The sequence below is a fragment of the Harmonia axyridis genome, chromosome 1 (assembly GCF_914767665.1).
Source record: "Harmonia axyridis chromosome 1, icHarAxyr1.1, whole genome shotgun sequence".
NCBI classification, from domain to species: domain Eukaryota; kingdom Metazoa; phylum Arthropoda; class Insecta; order Coleoptera; family Coccinellidae; genus Harmonia; species Harmonia axyridis.
Window position 1 is genome coordinate 79,644,093 of NC_059501.1, and position 16,937 is coordinate 79,661,029.

General features: G+C 35.9%; 1 protein-coding gene across 1 annotated transcript in view; it reads right to left on the reverse strand.

Moving 5' to 3' along the window:
* The window catches only part of LOC123680738 (protein prickle-like), a 348,884-nt gene extending 333,167 nt beyond the window's left edge, over positions 1–15,717 (reverse strand). The window contains exon 1 of the mRNA XM_045618797.1: positions 14,760–15,717. The gene's annotated coding sequence lies outside the window, so the exon portion shown is untranslated. The remainder of the gene's footprint in view (positions 1–14,759) is intronic.
* Between the last annotated feature and the right edge of the window lie 1,220 nt (positions 15,718–16,937).

Consider the following 16,937-nt stretch of genomic DNA (forward strand, 5'->3'; position numbering starts at 1 on the left):
ACTACACCAAAATTCTTGAGAACGGTTTGGTGGTAAACTTCCCTGGCAAAAGTTCATTGGCGTTAAATCTAGGGATTCACGGCTTGACTTGACATTCAAGCTGCTTGACTTGAGCTTGACTTGAAATCAGCTCAAGATGTAGTTTTTCGATGTAAAGTCAAGTACTTGATGAATGAGTACTTGATTTGACATTGAAATACTAATACTGATTTGAATTTCAAGTCAAGCTGAAGTCAAGTAGCTTGAATATCAAGTCAAGCCGTGAATTCCTAGTTAAATCAGAACTGCGGAAGGTGACAGTGGTGCAATGAATGTCACCTGTTTCAATTAGTAGGATTTTTAGTAGATAGTCTCATTGAACGTGTGTGAAGTTGCTGGAATGATGTTCATCAGTTGCAAAGAAAATTTTGCAGTTCAAGCAACAAAAACTCATTTAACATTCTCACTCAATACTCAATACAATCACAGTTAGTACATATCCCATTTGCATTTTTGAAAAGTATGGTCCAATAATTTCTTGCGATGATATTGCATCCCATTCAGTGTTGAACAGATCTCTTCAATTTTTTTCATCCATTTCCTAACGAGATGAATGCTTGGCGCGCCAGTGACCAAAACCTTGAATATTGAAGAATTTTCTCTGCGCAATAGTCATCATTTTCGTAAAATTCGCGTACGCACAACGTGCGATTCGTTCCCGAGAAACGCTCGACATATCTCCCGCGCCCCTCCAAATCGTTACGGCCACGCAGTAGATTAAAGAAATGTAGACTTTGTTTTGAGACACCTTGTATTCACCTACACAACATGATGAAAAGAAAAATTGAGAACACTATAATCTGAGTTTTTTGGAAAATAAAAATAATAGAATATTTGAGATGTAAAAGTAAAACTGGGAGAGTCAAGCAATTGGCAAAAACTTTGTAAGCTGAAGAATAGTTATCACTAAAGGTGGACATATGAAACATTCAGCGAATTGAATTCAATGAACCCTATTCCCGTTCAAAAGCGTGGAGCAATACTAATTTTTTTTCTTTCTATCTCCTCTCTTGTAACTTCGACCCAACTCTGGATCTCCAAGAAGATAGATTGAGTTTCTTCAGCGGCAATTATTAGCTCCGAATAGAATGAATGAAAAGGGAAAAAAACACCGAGACCTCAATAAAGATTTCCGTGCAATGAAAGGCAACCACTTTCATCAAGATTCAACGTACCTGAAACGTATTTGTCCATCTTAATTCGCCGTTGTCTCAGCTTGATTAATTACACAACATCTCATCAATTTTTTCCGTCTGCCTTCACGTCCTCGGCAGCGTTAGATTCTTTTTATTTCATTTCCGAAATGATATTAAAATTGCTGTGAGAAAACATTGTTGCTTTATGGTGGTCTTGATAGCTGTGTACAAATTGTGGTGTTTAATTTAATGATGCTTTTTGAGGACGCAAGAACAATTTGCATTATGTTCGGGCAGTGAATATGTAAAGGAAGCGAGAAAAACACAGATGAATTTGTTCAACTACCGAATTTCATAAAGTACAGTGCATCCCATTTTTGGTGAGACTGCCAGGTTTCTCGCTTGTTATTTAAGATAGAGCCTTCACGTTCCTGTCCTACTTTTTCGTGAAACTCAAGTTGGTCTAATCAGATTTTGCATAACTGTTTCCGTTCAAGAGATACATGGCGATTTTGGAAATTGATACTTTTCGGACCCCTCCTTTATCTCCGAAGTTATTAGAAATAATGCTGAGGTAAAAACTACATCTGAATCAGAATTTTGCGTAGAATCCAGTGGCGTACTCAATTTTTTTTTCGGGGTATGGTTTTGAAGATTCAACACAAACCTATTTTTTTTTCAATGGAACACCCTATATAACATTACTTCGTTGAAATCGTTATTTTTTTCCCTTCAAAATGATATATGACACTATATAGGTAGGATGTTCAGAAATGTTAAAAAAACACTAAAACATCAAATAATGATGATTTTTTGTTAATGAGCAATGGATTTTCCATAAGAAAAAAAGGATTAATTGGATAATTTTCATTTGTGATATTAATTTATAGTAGAGTAAGCATATAAATATAATACACTCATCACTAATACGAAAAACAAAACGTAGGTACCTACCTAATAGCAACAAATGAATAATAAAAAAATTCATAAACATTGCATAATATCTTACAGATTAAAATGTTCAAATTGCTGTCCATTTTTCCTAATACATATAATATACTACAGTAAAAGACATAACAGTCTCGAAGAACTTCGTGCATCAAGAGAGGCAGTTTTCCAAGATTTACAAAACCGCCCTTTTATAATATTAAATACACTAAGGCGTATTGAAAAGTTTTGTCCATTATGTATTAGAGGAAAATTTGAATAGTTTAATCTGTAAGATATCATGCAATGTTTATGAATTTTTGTATCATTTATTTGTTGCTATTAGGTAGGTACCTACGTTTTGTTTTTCATGTTAGTGATGACTGTATTATCTTTGTTTGCTTACTGTACTATTTATAAAAATCACAAATTAAAATTATCCAATTGAACTTTTTTTTCATATGAGAAATCCATTGCTCATTAACAAAAAATCATCATTATTTGATGTTTTAGTGTTTCTTTAACATTTCTGACCATTCTACCTATATAGTATCATACATCATTTTGAGGGGAAAAATATAACGAATTCAACGAAGTAATGATATATACGGTGTTCCATTAAAAAAAATATAGGTTTGTGTTGAATCTTCAAAACCATACCCCGAAAAAAAAAAAATTGAGTACGCCACTGGATTCTACGCAGAATTCTGATTCAGACGTAGTTTTTACCTCAGCATTATTTCTAATAACTTCGGAGATAAAGGAGGGGTCCGAAAAGTATCAATTTCCAAAATCGCCATGTATCTCTTGAACGGAAACAGTTATGCAAAATCTGATTAGACCAACTTGAGTTTCACGAAAAAGTAGGACAGGAACGTGAAAACCACAAGGCTCTATCTTAAATAACAAGCGAGAAACCTGGCAGTCTCACCCAAAATGGGATGCACTGTACAGTGAAATTTGGGAACGATTTTTCTATGGTTCGTCAAGGTCATTTTAGCAATGTTACTACACTGAAGTGACCCCTCACGTCGTGTATCGAGTGATCGAGTGATTATTTTACATAAACCTAGACGTATCAATTTTCACAGAAATACCGGATTAATGCTCGGATTAATGTTAACAAGCAAAATTTCAACTCGAAAAGATCTATTTCCGTTGATAACATTAGATTTTTGTTTTTCGATAGTCTGCATGAATTTATTGGTGTTCTGGGGTTTCTTATTCATCCTCACAGACCCTGCATTCGTCATTTTCTGCTAGATTCATTGTCAAGAGGTGGTCCCTGAGAAGGCAAATCCTTGTAGGGAATTCAGTGGGAATGTGAACCATATTCTTGCTAAGAACCAGATATTTCTCAAATCTCGCAGTATCGAAGTCTCCAAGAAAATTTTTCGAATGTTCCAATCCAGGAAGATTTTTTCTTCTCCTGAAACTTTTTCTTGTAGGTGCATTTACCTATACCTACCACGAAAAGATTCTGGGCCAATGGAAGGAGTTTTTGCTCCTTTTCTGGCAAGTGTGTTGGCCCTACACTTCCTATTCAGTTGATTGAATTTAGGAGGCACATATTTTGAAAATTAGGAAGCATAGATTCCCAATATTCAGAAGATCGAATAGAATATATTGAAGCAAACATCTACAATACAGGGTGGCCATTTGAAAACGAAACGGACGAGATTACAGACGAAATAAAGTTTTTCGATAGAAATGCTCGGACAGGTCGATTTCTGTTTCGAGGGGGACAACTTGAGATGTAGGTTACGGACGCATAGCGCTTCAACCCTTGCTGCTACAACCCCCACCCCCAATTTTTGAATAGGGAAGATGGGGTGAGTGATACCTCAATTTAAAGGTATTTTTATACTGATTTCAGCACAGTAATTGTTTTTTCATTTTATGCATTAGTTCTCGAAATATTCATGCGTTAGTTAGTTAGGAAGGAAGCCACAGTCATGGTTGTTTTGAAGCTCAAAATGTCGATAACTACAAGTGCCACGAAAACACCACTTCATTTTCAAATACTTAGTTAAGAATATTTCGAGAACTAATGCATAAAATGAAAAAACAATTACTGTGCTGAAATCAGTATAAAAATACCTTTCAAATGAGGTATCACTCACCCATCTTCCATATTCAAAATTTGGGGGTGAGGGTTGTAGTAGCAAGGGTTGAAGCGCTATGCGTCCGTAACCTACATCTTAAGTTGTCCCCCTCGAAACAGAAATCGACCTGTCCGAGCATTTCTATCGAAAAACTTTATTTCGTCTGTAATCTCGTCTGTTTCGTTTTCAAATGGCCACCCTGTATATTGAAAAACGTTGATCACTGAAATATCTTCATGAAGTGCAACTTTAGGTTAGGTTAGGTTAGGTTAGGTTAAATATTTTCATGAAGTGCAACTTCAGGTTGCATGGTTGAAAGTTCATATGATATTTCTAGACAAAATAACATCACAATTTAGGCAAGGTTACAAAAGCTCCTATTCGGCTTAAGTCATTAGTTTCAGTCTGTTTTTATATTGGTGCTCATTTCCCTATTTATCTTTTAAGTAATACAAAACTATAATAAAAGGAAACTAAAAAGCGAGGAACATAGGAAAGCACTGATGTGTAATCAGGAACTTCTGATGTGTACTCAGGAACTTCTGATGGATACTCGTTAATTTATGAGCCAATTGCTGCCTTGAAGACCTCAGAAAGGTATTATATAAACAGCTTCGAAGGGCACAATTGTTGCATGAGTGAACGTGTAGCGCTCAAAAGCTCACTGCTGTAGTTCAGGAGATTCTTGAATAACGAATTGGAACCACCCTGACTTCACTCATAATACTCTCAGACATAATCATTAAATCCAAAACGTCTGTTATAGAATGAATTCATTGGAGTAATTTGAACGCAAAGCTCTAGACCTAGTTCTGTTGGGGTCAGCTCTTCTGTATATTGACGACTGTATGCCAACTTCTGCAAAGCGTTTGATCGGTAACCGCGAGGTCAAAGGTTCGAATCCAGACAGGAAGAATGTTTTATTTCTATCTCATAAGTCACTCTGTCAAGATACTAGGAAACAATGAACAACGGTGAAAAATTTTCAGAGTTGACGGAATCCAACAATCCATCGCATTCCCGATAGAAAAATCCAGACCATGCGACAGCATCCCAAATCCGCTTACATCGAGATTCATCTGGAAGAATGTCGTAATAGATCTCTTCAGCAGGAGTCATCGACCACCAGCGTCCGTCGCGCGCAGAGCAATTAAACAGATTACAGCAACCATTTTTTTACTCCGTAATAATACTTACGACGGGTATAATGACAATACATACTCCCGTAGGTATAAACCTACGTCTTCTATTATTATTTTTTTTTTGCCCGTTTGGTCGTTGCGCCGTACCGGCCGTGATGAATCGCAGTAGATGGTCATCGGTATTTTTAATGGAGGCAATTTTCATTCTTGGTGCGTTTGCACGGGGAACACCGGAGCTGAGGCATTGTCTGGCCGCGATCTTTCGCAATTCCGATTTATTCAGCAATTTGGCGGACAAAAGATCGGGTAATTTCTGGTTGTTGAAACACCGGGGGATGTCACGACACCATTCTCGATTCGAATTTTGGGTACCCGCTGCGATTTGTGTGTTCCGGACTAGGATTGGTAAATCGGATAGGATTTATACACGAATGACGCGTATATGTCGTGAAGCTTATAGTAGAGTATGCCGGGAGTCTATAATGATGGCTTTCATTCAAGTGGACCACTAACGGTGGTGTGAGCTATAATTTCGATAGTATACTCAACTTTATCAATGACTAATTTATTGATTTGTTGTTTTCAATGAACGATTTTATTGTAATAATTGTAAATTGTAATAGAAGCCAGCAAAACTACCGTTTTGAAAGATCTTTATTGGCCTAAAAGTTGCTTAAAGTCCTATAGAGCCACAAGTTTCATCTACGAGTATTCCACAAATTGTAGCTTATAGATCTATGTTGCTTATAGCTCTATATAGCTCATATACACTGTGTCTGTCCACCCAGTACCAATTGGAATCAACATGTGATACATTTTTGGAATCAGCTCAGCTAGAGTAATTGGAAAATTTAAATGGGGGTGTTCCATTTAAAAAAAAATTACTCGAAAGTGATAATTCACCCTGTATATTAGATTATGATTTTGAAATACGGTAAATTAAAATAAAGAATCGACGTATTTCAGGTCTGTTCAGCTAAAATTTGTTTTTGTTTTTCTTAGTGTTACCCTTTTTTGTTTTGTTCTTGATTATGTACGCAAACTTAATTTTTTTTCTACATATCAGTGTTGTTAATTTAAATATTAGTGATTAGTATACAGGGAATATTCATCACTTGTTTTTGCGAGAGTATTGGCAGTATACAAGACTGGCTTAGACTGCATCTCTGCAAATTGGCAATCCAGTTTAAACTTTTAATGTATCATAATATATGTTGATGAATAAAATGGAATTGAATTGAATTTGAAATTGAAATTGAACGAGTTCAATTCAATCATAACCGTATTATCCGTCAAAGATAATGTAAATGTAGCTTTAACTCCAAAATTATGCAATCTGTAGGTATAGGAAACATAAAGAATTATTCGATATTTTAAAAGGGAAAACATTTACAGGGTTATCCATTTGAAAAACCAAAGTTGATTATTATTATTCATTGATCTGACAATCATGTAAAAACCACTATCGGATGACATATCACAAGATCCTTGCTCACCAAAATCTACAAAAATCGTGCGATAGGTTTCCGATATAAATGAGGCGTTCATATAATTGCACTAAAAAAATAAAAGATTAAGCATGGAGTAACCACGTTTTCTGTAAATCTCATAAGAGTTCATCATAATCCTCAACTTCATCAGTGAAATTTAATGAAATCTTGTGAATTGGCCACAATGCTTTCCTGCTTTTTTTTAGAGACTTCCAACGCCTTCTAGGTGTTGCATTCATTTATGTCACAGAGGGATATTCTATGAGAAATAGGAAACGAACCATTGTGTAAATTTGCATCCTTTCACGTAATCAAGCCACAATAGATATTCTACATTGTGTTCTCCAGAATTTTTCGAGACACCGTTCGAACCTACATTTTCTTCGACGCTATATGCGATAACCATAACCTAACCTAACCATTATTTCAGCAGGAACGCAAACAAATATCGGTGGGAGTCGGTCCGTACGTATACGGTTCTCCTGCAGATCCTGCAGACGAATTAAGTGCCGCATTTCTGGATGTTACAATCGCCATTGTAATTACACAAATGCATGCGTGCTTCACGAGTATAATAATACGAAAATAATTGCATGGTATTGTCTGTTCGCTATGCTTCATAATGTTTTCGAATTAACATTATTTTCCGTATTTCTTGTCCTTTTTTTTTTGCGAGCGTTTTCTCAAGCTCCGTCGGAATGGTTCTAATAAAATGTGGCCGCAAAAACTAATGGCTCTATGTGGAATATCGGCGTTTGAAAGGGGCTTAATCTCGAAAGTGGGTTTATGTCAGATCGAGGATGATTACTGGAGTAATCCGTGTTTTGTGTGTGTTCATTTCGATCTGAGGTAAAAGGGATATTTTTCTGGCATCCTTATTTGCTGATCTTTATTGAGATCGTTCAAGAGCTACCTTTCTTGATACAATAAGTATCAGTGAGATGCGGGGAATTCTAGAGGACTATTGTTTGACAGCTGGTCGCTTATCTATTGTCAATGCTGGCAGGTATCTGGACAATCTGTGAATGTTGACAAATTACATGAATAGCAGTGACGTTAGAATAGAAGTTTTTGCTCGCTCATTCAGTAACAGTTTCTACAATAAAAATAAATGTCGCTGATAAAGTTGAAATCGAGGTTGAAATAAACGATACCACAAAATGAGAATAAATTGGTACCGGAAATTCAACAACTGATTTAAGGTATTCTTAACATGCTGTTTTCAAAAACGCTGCCAGATGTTTTTTACCAGTCTTAGTTTTTGCGTAGCACTACCAGTTTACGTCAGAATGATTTTGAAACAATTCAGATGGAAATAATACTTAAGTGTCATTGATCACGTAGTAGGTTCGTCTCGATCTCTTACATGATTTATTGTGAAATAGCCAAGCATTCTAGAAGACGGTTCACATTCTCAAACCACAAACTTTGCTAACTTGGCATGCGCAGAAGACTTGAACGGAGTTAACGTCTTTATCTCTTCATCTAATCAGGGAGACCAATTTATTGACCTTCAGTATCCCTCGAATATATTCTGGCGATATTACTAACTGAAGAATTTTAACACAAATTTTAAATTCCATTTAGTTTTTATTTCGACACGATGTCTGCAATCAGAATTTGGCACTGTAATTCGCGAACGAAAAGACCTTGAAACTTGTTAGCGTTGGTTAGGACTTCAACTGTCAGAATGAGACTTGAAAATCTACATAAGCGTAGAATTTTGCTTCCCCTTTTTTTTCTCCGAAATTCGAGGCTTTATTGTTAAAAAATGGTTATGAATATAATCATTTCCATGACTTTCAGACGTTTTGGAATGGCTTGTTGCGTCACTCCTAATGATCCTGCCAAATCTTGTTGCGTTTGACGCGAGTCTCGATCTAAATTCCTCCAATTCTGCATTTCGAAAATCTTCTCTCTTCCACCGCGAAGCTGGTCTTTGACTTTAAAATCACCGTTCTTGAAGCGTTGAAACCACTTTCGGCAAATTCATTCAAATAGTGGCCTCGCCATATGTATTTGAGAGCATTCGATGAGCCTCAGCCTCAGATTTCTTCATATAAAAGCAGAAAATCAAAACCTCCCGCAAATGACGAGAATTCAGCTCGTAAGCTGACATGTTTAATTGAGAATAACTTTATGATGCAGGCACAAATCGACTTATATGTCGATGGCGTTATGTTTACAAATACCTAAGCTTATTTTATGACATCTTTGATTCATTTTTTTCTCCACTACCACTTATTGCTACAGCAATCCATTGCAAAACGACGGAAGCAAAATTGGACAACAAATATAAAAATCTTGCGAACCTTCACCGAGATAAATGAAGCGTTTCATACTCAAAGCTAACTAACATACGCTCTCGCATACGCTAAATAGCACCTAATATCAATTCAGTGTGCTATTCTCGAATTCTTCTATATGATTTCACGAAAAAATTAGAAAATAAGTTGAAAACGCGCCACCATTCATAAGATCCTCCAAATAAAACGCTCAATTATCATCTCGACTAGAATTCCCCATCGTGAACTGCAGCAGGATCGATCCATCAACCTGCACCCACGAGCATGTTCTCCGATCCTTTTTAATTCTCATTTCTTGTTCAACACGTCCCTCTCATTTACATGCACAGCCAGTACGACACACTTCTACAAAACGGCCGACAAGAAGCTTTCGGTTATTATTTCGAGTATTGAATTAAAGGTGTCTTCTTCATTAGGTGAAAAGAAGACGTTAAGTGGTCGTAAATAAGGATCGGGCAGGTCGTTGTAGGGTCCCTTCGACGCGACAATGGATGGTCCGAGATGGGACGATAAAAAATAATTATATTCCGTAGGTATAGGTGCATCGAGAGTTGTCATCGTTTTGAATTTCTCTGGGATTAATTTGTGATGTGAAGAAATTACGATAGAAATGGTTACACTTTGACCTTTCCAGAAATTTATGATTCAGGTAAGTTGAGACTCTCAAACCAATTATTCTAGCCCATTGAAAGCTATTTCTAGTAGATAAGGAGAGGAAAAAATATTGTGAAATGTAATTGTTCACAATAAAAATAGAGCCTTTTCCTTTTTGAAGTTCAGTATGTTCATTCTCGAATGGAATTTCAAATAAACGGTTTTCCAAGAGATCACAATTGGCCACCGAGATCTTGTGATTTAACACCTTTAGACTTCTTTCTGACATGATAAGGTACCTTTATGCCAATGCTCCATTGAAGACCCAGCAGATTGAATTCGTGAGGTTATCGAGTCTCAAACGTGCTAATTGGTCCTTGAAAATTTCGGGAGAAGCTTTTTCATCGTTAATGACATACCTACCACTTCAAAATGGAGTAAACATCTATTGATTTTTCTTGGAATATACCTTTTTTATTATCTAAATTATACCTTTCATTGGAAAACTCTTTGAAACACTGAAAACATTGTTTTTGTCATGCCTGCATTATTAAACTTGTTCTATGAAGTAACAATAAAATGCTTGTTCTATATCAATATTAAAACAAGCTTTTTGGAGTTTTTTTAAAGTTGCTACTAACTCTGACGTTAAGTTTGGACTTTTGATCGCACGTAATTTTACAACAGACTTGAAATTGTTATTCTTTCATTACAAAGATTTCAAATAGGTCGGATCTGTTGTCATCAAAATAAAAATTTTCTTTCGAAATTATTTTTGAATTTTCTATGGTTCTGAAGAAGGCATCGAAGTTTAGTATTCAGCTTGAAATATCAACTCCGTCGATTGTCTGGTCACGGAAATATTTGGTAATTTTTGTTCGATATTTTTTTTTTAATTCAATATGGTTCTGGATAAAGCGATCAACACTGCAGTAGTAGTACCCAAATTCACTATTTTTCAGATCGATACTTACTCATTCACCAATCACAAAAGTGATAGAAATATAATGTAAACAAATTATTCACCATCACAAGCGTTTGATTACATCAAGTGAGATATTACGCAATTATTTGAACAATTTATGGCTTTTTACAACACCATTATTTTCATTCATATATTCTTACAAGCTAAGTGTCAGTCGAGAAGTAAAAATAGAGTCCTATTAATCTTGATGGCACTTTTCAGGTGAATGAAACATAAATATTATGGTAAAATGCAATTCCGCGACTGATCAAACATTTTGGGAGGAGGATCAATTAGTAGTTTGCTCCCGACGTATGCCTCTAGTTGTAGCCAGAAAATTATGAATATTTATGACAAACTTTAAAAGACGACAGTTGTAAATGGCTATAACGCCAGTCGAAAAAATAGATCGTAGATGTCATGCAATAAGCTAAGGTATTAGTCAACATAACGCCATCGAAATATTAGTCGATTTGAGTCTGCATCATAAAGTAATTCTCGATTAAACATGTCAGCTTACGAGCCAAATTCCCGTCATTTGCTGAAGGTTTTAATTTTCCGCTTTAATATGAAGAAATCTGCGACTGAGGCTCATCGTATGCTCTCAAATAACTATGGTGAGGCTGCTATTAAGGAAAGAAGCCCTAAAATTCATAGTTATGATTCAGAAACAAGGAATTTGGGTGCCGTACGAGTTGAAGCCGAGAGATGTTAAACGGCGTTTGTTTGCTTGTGAACAGCTGCTTGCAAGGCAAAGATTAAAGGGATTTCTACATCGCATTGTGACAAGGGACAAAAAATGGGTTCAGTACGATAATCCCAACCGCAAAAAATCATGGGGATGCAAAGTTCTACGCCTATGTATTTCAAAGTTATTAAAATAATAATAATAGAGCTTGTAGAACACCCTGTACTCTTACACAGGTAATTTGAAGTATTATCAACTACAGAATCTAAAAATATAACATATATTGATCGCAGATTTATTCGTATTATTATGTATACATAAACCCGAGACATAAACCTATACCAATATAAATCCGAATGCTCCTGAAAATATATTAATTTAGCACCATCAACAACTCTTCCTTTTTCAGGCCTCTCCACTTTCCTGAAGCAATAATTATCTGTTCGTACAATGAATAGTGTGTCTCCTCATAAGGCGATCACAACAAGAGTCCGTTGAAAAAAGTTGCACTGAATGCAACCACTTATCTGAAGTGAATTATTTCGATCTCGATGCCACGCAGGAGAAAAAAAGAGATTCCTGGCTGGTCAGGTAGTCGACACAGGGACTGGATATTTTCTATACAGTTATCAAGCTATGCGTATCTTCAATTCATTTATGATAAAAATTTGTTCTGCGATTGGTTATGGTATCTCGGAGGAAGGCGGCAAGGACCGGACTGGGACCTGTTGGTTCAGATTGCAACGGCGGATATTGCGGGGTCAAGAATCTGTCCTGGGGGACACCGGGCGCGGGAGCACGCTGCATGTTTGAATGGTTATTGTTTCCACGCAAATAAATTTTAAAATCCATAACGGACTGAAATTGTTGAAATCAGAGCAAATTGTACACGAAATTCAAGTGGATTATTCACTTTTTACTTAATATCTATCAACCTATTGAGTCAATATGGTAACTGATATTGATATTTCCGGAATAAAGGATTCAAATCTTCTGAAATCTAGATAAGCTTTCGATCACCTTTAGATTTACTTGACACTCAGACAAAACCGGTAAGTATATCTTATAATGTATATTAATAATAGACAATGGAATGAACTCACTGAGAAAATCACTGATTTCATGTTTGTAGCTCTACAATCATTTTTCACACCAGCTTGTAAAAATGGTAATTTGCTGTAATAGCCATTGAAGCAATATCAACTGTGAATTTTTCGACAAACGAGGCCATTTGAACTATTTTGATTCACCAAAATAATCACTAAATAATATATGGAACAATGCTGTCAAGCATAATTTTAAACATCAATAAACTTCTAAATCAGTCAATGTATTTCTATGTCTATCTAGTTATGACATTCGATTAAAGCCATGTCTAGTTTTCTGTGAAATTTAGGTTGTTGATATCATCGAACCAGATTATAATTCAAACATAGATATAATTGTGTAATTCAAAGATTAATTAATTTCGAGAGTGTTGTTTTATAAGGTAATTATCTACTTATTAAGCAGGAAAGTAACACCTTTAAATACAGTGCTGGAATTAGGCTAACTGAGCTTTATGGAGAAAAAATACTTCACTTTAATGAGTATTACAGAATTTTACATTTCCGATTTGAAGTTTTTACGTTACATATTTCTCCAGACTTCTCTCTATCACCTCCGTAGTAGGCTTATTTCAAAATAATAAATAAAAATAATAATTTCTGATTAGATTGAATGGTGCCATATATCACAAAAACTTAATAAGCATAATGAAGCGATATGAATAAACTAAAGAACAGATGACACTGAACTCTATCATGAATATATAGAAATATTAAAGGACAGTTGGTGAAATTGAAACATACTTTCAAATCATAATTTCCCAGTACTTTTTTGTCAGGAATCATTTCAATATAATTCAACTCTATTCTTCAACATAGCCTCCTTATATAGGGTAATTTCCGGTAATCACCTCAGAGTTATCTAATGAGACGATTCTCAGGCATTAAAAAAGTTTAAAAATCGCAAGTGATCGAATCAGGTGAATGCTCGGGTGAATGGAAGGATGCGAATACACTCATAAATGTTTTTAGTAGTGATGAATAATTAAGGCCTCGATTAAGGCTAACTCGATTATTTAATGTTATTGTCTCGAAAGCAATTTTAATATCCTCAGCATATGGAAATTAATATGATATTAAATTTTATATCTAGAGTTCATTCAAGTTTGTTTCTTCCGAGGTTTCTTCATTTGCAGAGAGTCATCAGCTAACATGTGAAAAGTACAAGTCTCTGAAGGACAGATACATTCTGTTGAAGAATTTGAAAAACATTCGAAAGAGATTGCAGCTATTGTCATTGTACAGATGAGGTAGGTACTACTCCTTATATTATGAATTATTGAATCTAACACCAAATATCCCAAAAATTGGTGTTCATTTTGTTTCATTTTATACAATTGACGTACAATTTCTCCTAGTTGAATGTTCCAAGCAAAAATTTTCATTGTACGTTGTGTGTTTGTTCAGTTTATCAGATTAGGATTTAATTGGATCCAAAAGTCTAACATTTTCTCAGCAAATATATCAGATCGATTTATATCTGTTGAGACAGATATTGGCTAAGACCTCAGAGTAATAAACATAGATAGAGGGAGTATATGTAATTTTCAGTACGCAAATTTTGTCCCCAACATTAAATATCAAATTCGACAACAAGCGCGCGGAAATGAAAACATATCAGTGATACAATATTTCACTCAATTCGCAAATTTCTCTTCTAAGAACGCACTTCTTATGTCCCATAGTGAATCAACGTCTCATATTAATTCAAAATATATTGAAATAAAATTCTAAATATATAAGAAATTCGGGAAACAAAGTTCTAGTGCGCAAAACGACGTGAAACAACCGATGATACTAGGAGAGCAAAAGTTGCCAAACCTTGGATTTCAGCAGGTAGATAAAGAAATTAATAAATATTCTGCCTATCATAAATTTGACAATTAGGAGATATAGCGGATTCCAAATATTCAAATTTATAGTTAATCGGGAGTCACCCAAATAAATATATTTCATTCAATAGAATATACATCCATAAAGATATAGTAAATAGTGGATTTAAAATATATCACAATCCGACAGCCTAATCTAACCATGTTGGGGTCATGTAAAATTGCGTATATTCTCTATCTATGTTCCTTACTATATGGCCCAGACCGAAAAATATCTTGGTCAGCAGACGACACAAGAAGTACTTGTCATCAGTAGATACCCAAAATGCATAAACCAACCTCCTCGCCAACACAGAACCCGCTTAACAATCCCAAACATAACCAAACAGCATCACGCTGTCACCTCAAAAAAAAAACCACGAGTACTCACCTTTTTTTCAATCCGTACAACTGCGATAATAATCAGACATCTACTCCAAATACGGCCCAGTCGCCTCCAAACAAGTTCTTCCGCGTCCTGCCAAGAATAATCCACAAGAACTGTCGAAATGACCCAAAAGCAGACTGCTCTCACTTTATCGAACTTTCATAAGCCCGGTCTCACTCACTGAAATACAATCCGTACTCAAAGATCAACCCGTTTCAAATTCCTCGAAAAGAACATGAAGAAAACCGCCTTTTGACGTCCACCATACGGGTTGACGACACTGCTGAAGAGAGTTTGCACAATTTAAACGGTGAAACTCTGGGGTTTACCACTGTATATTCACTGTATATGGGTTGAAAATGTTGTTAGCTATCACTGGTAGCACTTGGGGATAGTTTGCACTTCTTGAGGAGTTAGAAGAGCTGTTAGTTGTACTGGAGGATAGTTTGCACTTGTTAGGTGGTGATGTTCTGCACTGTTTTCACTTGAAGAGGGGAATGAATAAGTATAAGGAGTTAGAAGAGTTGATGACACTTATGGTACTTTTTGGCGTCCTGCAGTGTATATTCACTTCAGAGTGAAATGGGAGGGAGTTTAAGGGTTGAAAGAGTCGTTAGTAATAGCTGAGAGAGATTAAAAGTTAGTCCAGGGTGTTAATGAGGCAAAAAAACCCAAATCAGCAAATTCACACCGATGACACTTATGGATGCACTACACTGCGACCCACTGGAAAGGACACCATTCTTTGCGTTCCTTACTCATTGTCCGGGCCGTTTGAAAAAAGCTGGTGAAGTGACGCCAAGAACAATGGTACACCGGCAATCGCGAATAGTTTGGAAGCAGCAGCGACTTCTCGGTCTTCACACACACAAATACACGTCCGGAGGCAAGAACATGCAGCAGGACTGCTAGGGAAGGTTCAGCGACCGACCGTGCTAGCGCTTTGACGCGAACTGAAGGCTGAAGTCGAGCTTTCGGCTTGAGCGAGTGTTTGGCGCCCGGTCTTGGAGAGGACCACGTGGAGACGGGCGGTGTGCGCAGGTTTTGGGGACGGCGAACGGGCCGGGGGTTTTCGGGAGTTTTCAGAGTGAGGTGATGGATTGGGACGGTGATGGGTAGGTTGAAGGCTATGGGGGTGATTGACGACGGAAGGAAAAGTTACATTTATCAAATTTGAGTTATTTAGAATTTGAATTTTTCGTTTCATGGAATTCCGATAGATCCTTCACTACTGAAATTTTCTCAACACTTATGTACCGGGTTTTTCACCATAATTTGACCCCTCCTTTAACTTTGTTACTAAAAGAGGTACAAAAAAATTTTTTTTTACAAAAGTTTCATGAAATCGACTGATGTTTTTTAAAATGATTTCACAGAACGAAATATATACAAGGTGGGCAACATATTGATTGCAACTTCATTTTTTCAAATGGAACACCCTGTATATTCCTCTATATTTGACTAGCTCTTTTTCCCCTGATTTCGAATATATAACATATATTTGGCCTATCTCTCATATTCTGAGTACCACAGAGTTTTAAATTTTAAGAACCACCTGGCAAGTTAAGTAATCATGTTTCAAGTGGAAGGCTGTGATAACTCAAAATGCCCTTTTTTTAGTTATCTCATTGGCAACGATATGACATATATTTTTCACTATAAATTGGAATAGGATGATTTGAATGCCACTCCATATATTCTCTCCTTGTAGCTTTATTATTCTTATTGTTCTTCACATAAAGTGAAAATATTTCAAATTTTCCCTATTCTGTGTAGTGCATATTCGATGAACAGTTTCATTCAATGACAAACGTATGTCATAAATCTTTGCCCACGAGATAACTCAAAAAAGGGCATTTTGAATTATCGCAGCTTTCCACTTGAAAACTGATTACTAAGCTTGCCAGGAGGTTCAATTTGAAACTCTGTGGTACTCAGAATAAGAGAGATAGACCAAACATATGTTATATATTCGAAATTAGGGGAAAAAGATCTAGTCAAATAATAAAAAATATACAGGGTGTTCTATTTGAAAAAATGAAGTTGCAATCAATATGTTGCCCACTCTGTATATTTTTCATTTTGTGAGATCATTTTGAAAAAACATTAGTCGATTTCTTGAAACTTTCATAGAAAACATTTTTTTGTACCTCTTTTAGTAACAAAGTTAAAGGGGGGGTC